Source organism: Balearica regulorum, chromosome 1, assembly GCF_011004875.1.
Source record: "Balearica regulorum gibbericeps isolate bBalReg1 chromosome 1, bBalReg1.pri, whole genome shotgun sequence".
NCBI classification, from domain to species: Eukaryota; Metazoa; Chordata; class Aves; order Gruiformes; family Gruidae; genus Balearica; species Balearica regulorum.
The window spans coordinates 46,770,965-46,785,184 of NC_046184.1; the positions used below are offsets into that span (position 1 = coordinate 46,770,965).

Here is a 14,220-nt window from a genome sequence, read left to right on the forward strand (position 1 = left end):
CTAAAGAAAACACATGAAAAGAGAAGAACATAATCTACGTCTGGAATATTCTTGGGACAACATGAGAAAAATTCGGGCTTGAGGGTTTCCATCCACAACATTAACACAAGTTAGGAGTGGCTGAGAAGGGGTAAAAATGATAAAAACTCTTTGGAGCTGTGGGAAGGATGAAGTCCGGGAAATAGTATGCGAAGGCACTCACGCACTCCAAAGAGGTACCCAACTCTTCTGCCCGTGCTACAGATACAACAAAAAATGTCATGGCCTCGCCACCACTTACATGTTGGGAAGCTTATGTTTGCTGAATCTGTAAGAAACTACAGGTTTAAGATTTTATTCTTTCTTCCTCAGTGAGATAGTGCGGTTTTGTAACACAATTCTTTAGTGACTCATGATTATGACACAAAATGGAGAAAATATCTACTAAGTGTGATCTTTCTTTTATTTTTAAGTTTCTCTGTAAGACAATAGACTGTATTTTTTCAGTCATTATTACAGCCATTATTACATGAAATTAAGAAGATAATTGTAATATAGGTGTAATACTGTTTTAGAATAGTGTGTTGGGCTTCTCCAAAACGTGAAGTGTTTGTAGAACCATGGTTTTAGATTCATAACACAAATTTGATCAATCTCTAATTCAGGTGCAAATTGTAAGTCTAAACTCCTCCTAAGCCAGAATTTCTTTCAAGTTAAGGATTAATTTGAGATAATCTTCAGTTTGAGATAAATATTTCCTTTTTTTTTTTTTTTTTATAGAAGGGTTTCAGAAACACCTTGGGCAAAGTCACTATAAGATATTAGTGGTTTTACTGCAGAAATCTAGCATGAACCTTTTTTTTATGAACAGTACCTCTAGCTTTGAATGTTGCTGCTTTTCTACAATTCTTTTTATTTCTCATATATGCTGTGCTTTCCATCGTTATAGCATTAATTTGAAAATACATAGGATATAGTCCTGGAATTGACTTTTTGAGCCATTGATATCCTCCCCTGTGTATAACTACCTTGTGGGGTTTTTTTTCATGGAATGAAATCACTAATTTTATTTTTCAGCCCTAATGAGTCCTTCCCCTGTTATAATCACTTGAAGATTTCCCACCATCTCACACAGAAGACATCAACTTCCATTTGCAGGTAAAGGCAGGATGTAAGAGAAATTTGATTCTTCTCCAATCTAATGCACCAGCCCCTACAGCTCAGTCAAGAACTAAAGGGAGTAAATAAGCATCACCAGACATATATACTTGCGCAATATACTTCCTCCTGAAGGAAAGAGAGAGAAGAATATTAATTACAATTTAATCTAAACATTAATATTTCAGAGCCAATAATTATATGTTCTCTCTCATTAAGGGCTAGAGCTAAATATTCAACCTACCATCCCATTATGCATCTTTGGCCTAAGGACCATATCTGCCTCTGTTTTCATAACACAAACTCACAGCACAGTCAGATCCAAAATTCTCCTAGGGATGGCAAAGGCACTTGATAATATGTTGTTGGATATACTTCCAGTCCTTGCAGGAGAATATCTGCATTTACATAAGGTTTTTATGAGAGAAATGAAGATATAATGGTTAGTTTAAAATAAACCCCTAGCCATTCCGGTAATGGTGGTGTAAGAATGCTTTCATTAGGAAAAGAAAATTTCACCACTACATTTTTTTCTAGTCATTGATTAAAGAAGAGTTCTCAAATTAGGATAATGAATAATGCTTTCTCATATATTTTCCCTGTAAATATGAGGAACACATCACAAAAAGAACATGTAAATTCTACGCAAATCGAATTCACTGATTTCAAATGTAATCTGTTCTGTTGTGCTGCTGAAAGTAATTACTCCAGTGATTAGGGCAGCAGAGAATAAGGCATACATCTTCATCTTCTCTGCTCTGTGTTAGAGATGCAGGTGTGATTCCCTGCTCGCTGCTTGTAGTGGGTTGACCCTGACTGAAGGCCAGGTGCCCACCAGAGCTGCTCTATCACTCCCCTCTTTCATTAGACAGGGGAGAAAAGGTATAATGGAAAGCTTGTGGGTCGAGATAAGGACAGGGACAGATCACTCACTAGTTATCGTCTCGAGCAAAACAGACTGAACTTAGAGAGAGAATTCATCTAATTTATTACTAAGCAAAACAGAGTAGAGGAATGAGAAATAAAACCAAATCTTAAAAACACCTCCCCCCACCCCTCCCATCTTCCCAGGCTCAACTTCACTCCCGGCTTCAACCTCCGCCCCCCCCAGCGGCACAGGGGGACAGGGAGTGGGGGTTACGGTCAGTTCCTCACGCGGTGTTTCTGCCGCTTCTTCATCCTCAGGGGGAGGACTCCTCTCATCGTTCCCCTGCTCCAGCATGGGGTCCCTCTTACGGGAGACAGTCCTTCATGACCTTCTCCAGCGTGGGTCTCCTCCACGGGGTGCAGACCTTCAGGAGCAAACTGCTCCAGCGTGGGTCCCCCACGGGGTCACAAGTCCTGTCAGCAAACCTGCTCTGGCGTGGGCTCCTCTCTCCACGGATCCACAGGTCCTGCCAGGAGCTTGCTCCAGCGTGGGCTTCCCACGGGGCCACAGCCTCCTTCAGGTGCCTCCACCTGCTCCGGCGTGGGGTCCTCCATGGGCTGCAGGTGGAATCTCTACACCCCCTCATCCTCCCTCCATGGGCTGCAGGGGGACAGCCTGCTTCACCATGGGCTGCAGGGGGATCTCTGCTCCAGCGCCTGGAGCACCTCCTGCCCCTCCTTCTTCACTGACCTGGGTGTCTGCAGATGTTCTTACATCTTCTCACTCCTCTCTCTGGCTGCAAAAGCGCTCTCTAAGTGTTTTTCTCTTTCTTAAATATGTTATCACAGAGGCGCTGATTGGCTTGGCCTTGGCCAGCGGTGGGTCCGTCTTGGAGCCGGCTGGCATTGGCTCTATCAGACATGGGGGAAGCTTCTAGCAGCTTCTCACAGAAGCCACCCCTGTAGCCCCCCCGCTACCAAAACCTTGCCACGCAAAACCAACACACTGCTCCAGCTGAAGTGTATGGGACAGCCCCTGAAGGGGAGCGGGAAGTGCGCTGGTCCCAGGTCCCACATCCCGTTCTCTGCTGCGAGGACGGGCAGGTGGAGCAGAGCATGGGACAGCTGCCGACGCTTCAGTAGCTCCAGCATGGAGGTGATGATGTCTGACCTGTTTGCTGCTGCTGCTGCAGCCATGGGGGAAAGAGTTCATGGCAGAGGACAGAGGTGAGCATCTGGGAGCTAGCTCGTAAGAGCAAACTGTTATGAAACCAGATATTTTTCTTCTGATCTTGCAGAATTAACTCTAACATTGACAAACGTAGCTTTTTTGTTTTCCCTTTTTCTGAGATAGTAATGTACTGTAGTGGTGACAAATTGTTCCCTTTTCTTGACATTTTAGTATGGCTGGCAGCCTGTTTCTCCATCCTCTCCATGTTGCCAGTTCCTATTGCCTTATTGCAAACTTCATATTTGCTATTTTTTAAGTTCGTGCTCAAAAATTATATGATTAGGTGAGAAGTTAAGCTTTGCTCTATAACGGTATACTGCTCTATGCCTTCCATACATGGAAAAAAGCTTGAACATGAAACCTGTGTGTAGCCTGGAGACTCAGAAATCATAAATAAAAGAGAAATTAAAACTGATTCTTTCTTTTTCATTATTTTTTTAAATCCTATGAGTATCGAGTCAGACAAATGGTATTTTCAGGCCTTACTCATGATTCTCACATGCTTGGAGACAGTAAAATTAACCTCCCTTGCCACCCACCCACTTCCTGACCAGCTGCATCAGCAGAACAAGGGAGACACAGGTATACTGCTTCTGTTACCCCCAGAACCCAGCATTATACATGTTGCCTTGCAGGGCCAACATGAGGTTGAACTTCTTTTCCTGATCCCAAGTGGGTATAGATTTCCTAAAACGAAAACTACCTTTAAAACCTGAGCACCGACAGTGTAAACAGTTTAGTAGGAGATTCAGCTTCAAATTATTGAACATTATTGCCTTCTTGTCTTTACAGGAACAGCTCCTGCCTCAGAAACCATACAAGTCTGTACTACCTTAGTGAATAATAGCTCTTCCTCAGACACACTCTACAGATAAAAATCTGGGACAAAGCTAAAATTTGTTCCTGTAACTCAAAAGTGATACATGAGGCTGAAATACAGAAATCCAATTAATGTCAGGAGGGATGGAACAGTTAAATCACTGCATTTATTTCTGAAAAATAGTGAATCCCTTGAAAAACACTGCATGAAGAGATCTGAATAGCTCTGGCTTTGTGTTATTTGTCAGAAAAATAAACTGCATGCATACGTATGATAGCTGACCAATAAGGACTACATGGATGTCGTTTTATTGCTTACTCCATTGTCAGGCTCTGCAGCCCAGGACAAATGACTTCCTCACTAATTCTGCTGTATGGATTTTCTTGGGAGTGGAAGTCAGAATAAGCTTTAGATCATCCTCATGGGAAATTTATAGCAAGGTGACAACATCACTTCTGTAAAGAGAACCACTGTCTTGTGAATATTGACTGGTTGGAGAGAAAAGAAATCCAAGAGATTACCCTTAATTGAATGATTTAATATGACACATTTGTGAATACAAAAGAAATGAAAAACTTCTAATGCTAGCTAGTTTTTGACCTGAATAACCTTGCACGTGTTAAATCTTTTTGATATACTATATATATATATGTAGAAACCAAGTTCTCTGGCATAAAAACATGCTTCAGTCTCACACATGCAGGGAGGGATGATGTGATTAAGGCAAAGTATTGGGCATTAAAAGATGCGTGGTGAAAGCTGAAGTATGCTGAAGTCAAAGAAAGCTTTACTACTGGTTTCTAGGGCTCAAGTTTTTACTTCAGAATGTATGTGTTCTGCCAGACCCACGTGTTACCATCATGGGCAAATCGCATATTTTCTTACTCAGAAAGCATTTACCTATTTGCTTAACTTCAAATGTATGAGAATTCTACTTGGGTTTTCTGAATGTCATTTTTCCTTATCTCTGTGATAAGTGTGAAAAAGATTTTGTCGTCGAGCACATGAAGATGACTTGAAGCAAAATTAAAACTGCAGTCTGGACATGGAATGCAGTCTGAAGCATTAATTATCATTGCAGTGTCTATAAAGAATCTATTTTGGTGTCTTACAATGCTGGTCCTTCCATGGTAGAGACTCCATGTCTGAGGCTAGTTTTTATAATGTGCGTTATTATCAAGCTTGTCTGACATGAGTGAAGAATGAGTCAGCCCAGATCCAGACACGGGTGCAGGTTCTCAGCCCAGTGCCAGGATACACTTCAGAGCCCCTCACAGTTACGTCTAAAAACAGTACGTGGGAAAGTGAAATGGCCAAAGTCAGGAGGCTGAGTGGTACGTTTTCGCCTTACTTAACACTACCTGAATGCATTTTCTTCCCCTTGGGAGGCAGAGCTCCTGAATTCTTTCCTAAAGGTAGTTACCTCTATCTTTCTTTCAAAGATGGAACAGAGATTGTTCCTTCCTCCTGAAATCCAGCTGTAGATGGTGATAACTCAGTGGTTAGAGCACTTACACTCGCTTGCCTGAGGGCTGCCTTACAACCTGCCAGTCCTCCAGCTGCATCTGGGGCCCTGCCCACCGCTCATTAAGTTTCCAAGAGAGTGTGCGAGAGGGCAAACGTCACCTCTGCCTTTGCAATAGCGATGTTCTGAAAAAAAATAATGCCAGATTCAGTGGAGCACAAACAGGTGACAAGTGAAAGCTCGACTGTCTCATCCAGTGACTGAGACACTCTCCCAGGAATGACGACCTTCTTCAATGGGCTGTTACACCTACTTATTTACTTCTAGCTACTGCTGTGTCTTATTCCAGAAGTGTGCACCACCTCTCTGTACTCAGTCACACAGGAAACTTCTGCTGCTCTTCTCCTCCTCTCTCTCATAGTGAGGAAATACAAAATTAACCACTGAAGGTGTTCAAACTTCTTTGGCAGAAAATGAGATTAATTATCTTTTTTATCCATCCCTTCCTCTATTTGATTGGGATGCCACGCTGCCATGGTAAGAGCAGCAGCAAAATGGAGAAAGGAGAAAGTTGCTTATCTGGCACAAAACAAGCCCATGACCCCACTACTCTTCTCTATCTCATTCTGCAGAGCTCCACTCCCCAGTGCTGTCTCCACCATATCCAGTTTGCAGGCACCCACAAGTCCTCCCTGTGCTGGGTGAGTGTGCAGTTGAACCGACAACTTTCCTTGGCTGGAGCCCCACATGGTCAGCGAGCGCTGAGGACACTGCCTGGGTTGAGCCCCTCAGTGGACAAGACCTAGCTGGTGAATTCTGATCTGGTTTAGATATAAGCAACCCTCTGAACTTTGGTTATGGAGATGGATGTACCTCACAAGATAAATAAAGGAATGCAAGAAAAATCTACGGATTTTTCAGACCCATGGCTTTTGTTTTCTACAGTGTCTATGCTTGTTTCTTTTTTCCGATATTAACTTTAGTTAAATGTAGATGCTTTTATTTGTTTAAAGTTTGGATTATCATGTTATTTGTTAACCTGAGGGCACTTAGCTGAACCTGTACGCCTGGTTACTGCTTGATCTGTTCAAAAAACAAGACTTTTCTTGTACTTACAAGTGTTATCATTGTCAAATATTAAATGATATGCTGAACCGTTGTGAAACAATGTGTCTCATGACACATCTGTCAGTGGGCGTATTATAGTAAATGATTTTAACTGGTTTGGGTTTTGTATTTTTTACAAATAAATTGCATTTCCTAGTCCTAGCTCTTTATAACTGAAACTATTTGAATTATAATTAAACCTCATGAAGCTACTGCAAGTATAGATATGAAGAGGCTCACACAACACCATTTATAAAAGGATAGCAAATGCACTAAGAATACAAGATGTATGCTGTCATTCATTCTTTGAAGAACATGAATAAAATGAGCTACCAAAGCTATGAGCTTCCTCTTTGACATTCAGAAATCAATTTGATATTTGAATTCTTAAAGCAGTTTGTGGAGGAATTTAGAAAAGTAGTTTAGGGAGGACGAGTTAATGGTAGATGTTTTCATGATTTTTTTTTTTTAGTTTTAATTCTCAGGATTTTTCTCCATGAGATAGTATAATTTTTGGATTTTGACTTGTTTCAACTCTTTTTAAAATACGTAGTTTTACTGAAACCAAAAGCAGAACTCTTCCCCAACTAAATAAGGGCTTTGATTGCCCCCTCAGCTATTTATGGCCTTACCTTTTATGTTTTAGGTAAGCATAATTTTTTAGCTTTAACTCCTGAGAGACAAGGAAGTTCATTGATGACACCTGATGGTGAACAGAGTCCAGGACTGTGGCAGAAGGATCAAGAGTCCATGCATACCTGATTTCAGATGTGTTTTACAAACACCTGGGGGTTTATTAGAACTTCATTGACTTACTGGGAGAAATGCAGCTTATTATTCCATATTTCAGGGATCTTGAGAATTTTAAAATTTTTAGTAGATATCCAGAGGTAAGTGAAACTTTCTGGTTCAATGGCTAAGCAATTTATGGGAGAAAAATCTTGTTTACTGTCAACAGAACTTTCCATCCATCATTAGAAAAATGTCAGGACCCAAAGCCTCACTGCACCATAGGATGGGTAAGTCAAGTCATATACTAAGGTTCAACCAAATGTACCAGAGGCCCAATTTTGTTTTAATGCACAGGACAGGTATAGTGCAAATTCATTTCAAAGTAATTTCTAGAAAACCTTAAAATTATTAATGCTGACTTTAATGGTAAAGAATCCAGCAGCTCTGTGGCAAGTTTGCCACGTGAATAAGAATCATGCAGAAATCCTATACCTCTACATTACTGAGAGCAGAAGAAAGACTGTTTCTTGTTTAGGAAAATGACTTCAAGCTAGAGAGGAAACATATAGATGTTTCTCTGTTAAGCATGAAGCCTGGGCTGAATATGGCCTCATCTATTTCAGTAGAGTTGACCTTCTCATCCTAGGGTTTGAATTTGTTTCTATAGCTGCCGATGTAAGAAAATCGTTGGGAGCTGCTGTTAGTCAGCTGCCCTTAAGGCTAGTTTATAATTATTGAAGACATTTACAAGATATGTTAAATTATTATGTGATGTTATTTGAACAGGTTAAAACTCATTAGAAACCACATAAAAACTTTTTTTCATTAATGCCATGAAACAGTCCAGTACCTCATTTTTGTGTCATAGGCAAATTTCTCTGATGTTACAAACACACCTTCTCATATACTGTACTGGCCTACAGTCATGGCCAAGTGGATTAAGTATAAATTCAAAGTGATTAGATTTAGGTTATAATTCCTTTCACTACCATTAAGGTGTAGGTTATGGAACAATCTCTTGGTAGCGATGGCCTGAATCTCTTTTGCTTCTTCACTCCCTGTTGAAACCTGCTTGTTCTTGCTGCCACGTCGCTGGCTGTGCTCTGCCAGCTGCACGGGCTCTTGCATAATGCGTACCCATGGCCTGAATCTCTGCATGTGATCTTACAGAAATCATTTACATTCTTTGAACAACAGTTCATAGTCATCAAGGAGTGTGAGGAAACATTTGTTATTATGTATATCTACAATTTGACTGCAAGGTTGGTCTTTGTAGATGACTACTGAGTGCTTAGCTGGGCTGACCTTCCACCACAGCTCAATAAACTATCCTGTTGACTTAGTTGCTGACAGATGACTTTCCTCGCACTTAGCAGCTTTGTTTCATACAGATTTCACAGATGTTTTCTTCCATTTTGCATGAAGTAAAAGTTTGGAGATTAAATACATTTATTTATTCTATGAAACAGCATGCTTAAGTGCATTTAAATATCAAAAGATGAAAATAAAGTTTTTAGATGTAAAAATTAAAAACTGATGTCTCCATTTCTTAAGTACTAAGATTTAAAAAATATTTTTAAAAGTGTCATGCCATGAATTACAGTAAAGAACTTGAAACTACAGAGCTAGGATATAGATCACACCTTTGATTTGGGAAATATTTGTCCTGACGTGCCATTTGGCAGACTCAAATAAGGGAGGCAAAAAGTATGTAAGTTTATAGCACTCCATTAGCTATACAAGTCTTAGAACTGAGATTATAGCAATATGCAGGTTCTAACAGTAAAGTTTCAACAGAATTACAGTTCTTATGTCTCTTAGTTACATCTTGACTGCTTGCTTTACCCTCAACTTGGATCAGATTAGTAGGAAGTAAAAAAAGAAGTGTTGGTGATGTCTGAATCTAAACTGACAGAGCTGAGCTGCAGGTTTCCATTTCCTTCATGAAACAGGAGGAGAACAGGATGAGAACTGAAAAGTCAATGTTGGTGTGAGGGTCTTTCTGAGATCTTTCTCTGGCTGTGGAGAAAAAAAAATCTGTTTAAGAACTAAGCAAAAAAGTCCAGAAAACTTGAAAGACAGGGTCAAAGCTTTTCTGATTTGAATCAAATCTGGCCACTATTAATGGAATAATCCTAATGGGGTTAGCTAATATATAAAAGAAAGTATTTCCCAGTTTGTCGGTGTTCACACTTCCAGAGGAGTTCTCGTGACTCAGGAGTTGTCTAGAAAAATTCTGTAAACCTAATTAGTTATGATGATCTTATAAATTTGTATTTTGGACATCTTAGCTGACGCAGTTCTCCAGCCTTTGAGGTGAACTTGTCAAGAATATTCATAATCTCTATGAAACATACGGTCAGAAGTCTGATTTAAACTATGATAAGGCAAGGATTCAGATTTAACCTTGAAACTCCCTCTCCCTTGTCCTTACTGCATGTCAGAATTTATAACAAGACCGAGTGATTATGTATCATTTGATATCTCGTAGAGTAACTCTTTTTGAATCATGGACTGTAAAAATGTGTCTTGTTGAGATGAGCTTGTTTTAAGGCTAAATTAATTAAGAAACAAATCTGGATTTTACCCACCACGAGTAAGTTAGTTTAACATTCAAATGATCTTGTCCACCAGAATCCTCTGTCAGCATGGGGATATTGCAATCAATAATCTCTTTATTGCCAAAGTTATTTAAAGGCACCTTTGCATAACAAAGCAAAAGCAAACAGTTAAAAACACTAGAGATTCCAACCAGGAAACAAAAATTAATCTCAAAATTTACTCCACTGTACTATCACTGACAGTACATAATTTAGAAGAATTTTATTTTCTGTACTTTCATAAGCTCCTTGCTTTTCTCTGCCAGATACTAATGAAAATGTCTGTAGACATTTCCACCAACAATAAAGTATTAAAATGCATCTGGTAAAAATACCTTGGTATCTAATATAAACACAAATGCTATCCAAACTTGTGTCTTTTTAAACTGGATTTACTATTGATGGTATAAGCTTTGTGCAAATCTGTGGATGAAGCTGTCTGGCCCTTGTCTGGGTTTAACTGGTTTCAACAAAAGAGCTGACCACCCTTTCTCACTGATAGAGAGCAGAAGCACTGCTTGTTGCTAATAGGAGCAGACATAGTCTGCTGATGGCTGGATTTTAAGCAGCTTCACTTGAATTTTATAAATGAGTTTATTGTGATGCTAGCATGTGAATTTTGACTTTTACCATTGGAGAACCCGACTCAAGTAATCTTACTAGTAACAGTGGAACTATTATTTGTTAGAGTAGTGCCCAGTGACTCCCAACAAAGACCACTAAACAAATTTACAGACTTAAAAAGCAGGCCCTATACCCAAAAGGCATAAAATTTAAAACAAGTAAGTCAGACAAATGAAGGCAAAAAGGAAGTCTTCTTATGCCAGTTTACAGAGGGGGATTTGGAACAATAAAAGATGAAAAGATTTGCCTGCAGTGACCCAATATGTCAATGGCAGAGAAGAAAAATGAATCAAGAACTTCTAAGTCTCTATTGGCCTAAGTACAGTGCTCCAAAGCTGATTTCCACACTTTATTTCTAAATCCAGATCCAGCTAAGGGTGGTCTTGAATAACTTTTTTAGCTTAAACCTACCCTTTCTATTTACATTTCTTATATGACTCACAGTAGTTTATCCTATCTATACATAAACCATTCAGTATATTACATGATATATTTTATAGAAAATACAGTCTAAAGGAGTTCTCATCCCATTTCGGCACATGAACAAATATCCATCTATTGTTATGAAGCCAGCAAAGAGAATACGTACCTGCAATTCTTTAGGCATTCCTCTCTTCTCAAAAAAAGCTGGAGAAAGCGTTGTGATTCAGGCTCTGTTCTTGCTCGCACTGTTACCCATCTTGAGGAACACCACGAAACGTGGTAGACTTAGACCCATGTGAACTGGTGTGAGGTAAAGAAGAACCTGGCCTTTCTCTTCCTGAATTCCTCTTTGGTTTTTACAGCTATGCAGGACACAATGAAATACGTGCAATGCTAAGAAGCCAATTACAGCATTATTTGAAAGATATATATGCACATTCATGATATACTTAAAATAAATGTCTTTGAGGGGGAGAAAATTGAAAAGGCTATAAATAAATACGGAGAAATATTCCAGTGGCCTTTTTTCCCTTCATGTTTGCAGAGCTGTGCCAACATTCTAAATGTGTTTGCTCTTAAATTTTTCATTTGTATTTATTATTTCTGCAAAACACAATAAGTCTGTGTAGGGGAAAAAAAAAAAAAATCACTGCCTGGAGGTTCTGAGCTAGTCCACAAAAGCAAGAATCACTAAGAAACCTATGATCTTTAGCAGTGACATGACACAGCACTTTGGAAAGAGCATACCAGTGACTTTGCTATTTGCTTTTAAAATGTTGGGCAACCTCTGTTACTTTTAGTTTAGTTTCTCTAAAACATAACTACTTTCTAACATATGGATCAGACCCTTATCTAGTGTGAATTCCCACACATTATTGAATTTACCAGAGTTATGTTGAGGGTGTGCAAGTTATTAGTGAACACAGCTATCTGTCAGAGGTAATGAGAAAGGATACTTTCCTGTCTAGTAAAGGAAAAGACTATTAGTATTTCAAGCTATTTTCATACAGTCATAGCCCAGTGTAATGAGTGTGGAGATCATGTCATGCAGAGCTATAGGGCAGCAGATTTAGGAAGTGTGCTAACAGTCTAACTCTTCAGCTTCATTTCTTAGGAAAATGAGACCTGATTGCATATCCACGCTGTAACGGTATGCCTGTGTGAGTGCACATGGGTACACGTGTGCATGCATGCAGGGATACGCAGATACATCTTTGCTGGAGTGTCCATCTGTCATTCCTTCCCCATATCTTTTGCACCTGTTGCCATCCTCAACCAGATTTGCAAGAGGAAGGTTTGAAAGGTTTGAGCATCTTCAGGTTCCTATTATAGTAATGAAAACAGATGACTGACGATAGGAGAAAGCCTTGTAGAGGAAGAGCCGCCACATAAACATACCCTTGATTAGTAACATAAGACATACAGAAAAGAAATGGTCAGAATGCCTAAGCACGAGAAAAGGTTCAACCAGATCTTGTTTAGGGCAGCAAGATGCATGCGAGATTGAGGCTAGGGACATTTAAATTGTACTTCCTGATGCCTTTACTTTCTGTGGTGAATGTAGGGATGTTACCAAAAGTTTTTATTCCACTCCTTTGAGCTGCTCAATGAATTGTATGTATCTGTGTCTGAATTTGTGAAGGAAGCAAGAAGGTTTCATGGAAACATTGAAAGTGTATCATCTAATCCACCTAACCATATGAAACATTATTCAAAATAAGACAGAAAACCTAAGATCTCCATCACTCTGATAATGGTTGATGAATGGAGTTACTTATAAATAAGAGCATGATGGAGGTGATATGGGAACAGGTATCAGCCCAGGAAAACTAGATGTGAAGGTCATGAAGGCTCTAACAGTCATGTTCATGAAATAATTCAGCACTGAAGCCTGGTTCAGACTCAAGTGCTATTGGGAAATGTTTCATTTACATGCCGCAAGAATATTTTATTTCCAGAAATTATAACTTTGCCAAGCTCTGCTGCAGACTTTCCAGAACCACAATCAGTTTCAACATAGCCATTCAAAAATGTGGATGTTACCACCATAGCTAAACCAGAATGATGTTGTTCAAGATCATACATTCATTGTCAATTCATGGTGTTTACAAATAATATAGTATCTAAGAATCATGTACTGTACTAAATTTCAATACCTTAGGTTGACATCTGCAATCTGTATCAAAAGAGGACAGATAGCCAGATAGTAATCCTGTGGCTTCCCCAGCACTGGGAAAGTGTGGAACTACAGGAATAGATCTAGGTAGGACTAAGTCTCCAGTAAACCATCTGCATTTATTTCATACAGCAGAGAGGACAGAGGATGCGCTACTCAGCCAATTGGGAGATCATTATCTTCTTTATCCCACATTCAACGAAAAGGGGAGAGGTGGGAATTGTCTCATGTTTCCTGCACTTCCCATGGGCGTCATCAATGTCTAATATTAGCAGTCTGTTCCTCCAAAGCTGTCGTGCCCTTTGCCCACCCGGAGAGGCCCTTTAAGGTCCCCCTGCACTCCATGATCTCTGGGTACATTGGAATGGAATTGCACGTGGGTAGAATGATACATTCTGTATGATAATCCCAACACAGTGTTTAACAGAAACAGGGACATGCATTCCCACTGATCTCTCTCACACCTTTCATTTTCATTCACTGGATTTGATGTCACCGTTCATAGACAATAGGTGCCCTGTTGGCTGCTGCAAGAATGGCTTGGGTTGTGCCTGCAAAACATTCAGATGCAGTGGGAACACAAACAGTAATACAAATTTAAAACAGCTGCAGCTACACCAAACCCCTAAGAGATGCAGTATTGCCAACTCCAGCCAAGCCCAGTGCCCACAAAATTGATCAATTTCTACAAGCCTTTTTTAAAAATTCAGACTGTGGCTCTCCTCACCCCAGCCTTTTCTTAAGCCTGTATGTTTTATCGTAAACTTTTCAGCCAGTTCATTTGTAAATGAACTTTTAATGAAAGCCGTTGTTCTCACATGAGAATCTAGAACCTTAAGAAATAAATCAAGTATTATCTCACATTCAACAAACCCTAAGAATTAGCACACTCTAAAACTAGTAAAAGCCTTAATTAAAATCAAGCCAAACTGTAAAATGTGTTTACATAAAAGCTAACACTTATTGTAAGATAATTTTATAGTTAATTTCCAGTAGTTCAAGATTTTGAAACTGCCAATCCAGTGAAAACTGATTTTT

The 14,220-nt window shown here is 39.6% G+C and overlaps 1 long non-coding RNA gene across 1 annotated transcript; it reads left to right on the plus strand.

Annotated features, from left to right (window-relative positions):
• The first annotated feature begins 1,015 nt into the window (after nucleotides 1-1,015).
• LOC142600987 (uncharacterized) lies at nucleotides 1,016-3,631 on the plus strand. Its single transcript, XR_012834523.1, has 3 exons — nucleotides 1,016-1,137; nucleotides 1,905-1,938; nucleotides 3,020-3,631. It is a non-coding gene; the product is annotated as an uncharacterized LOC142600987 (long non-coding RNA).
• Nucleotides 3,632-14,220: the final 10,589 nt, after the last annotated feature.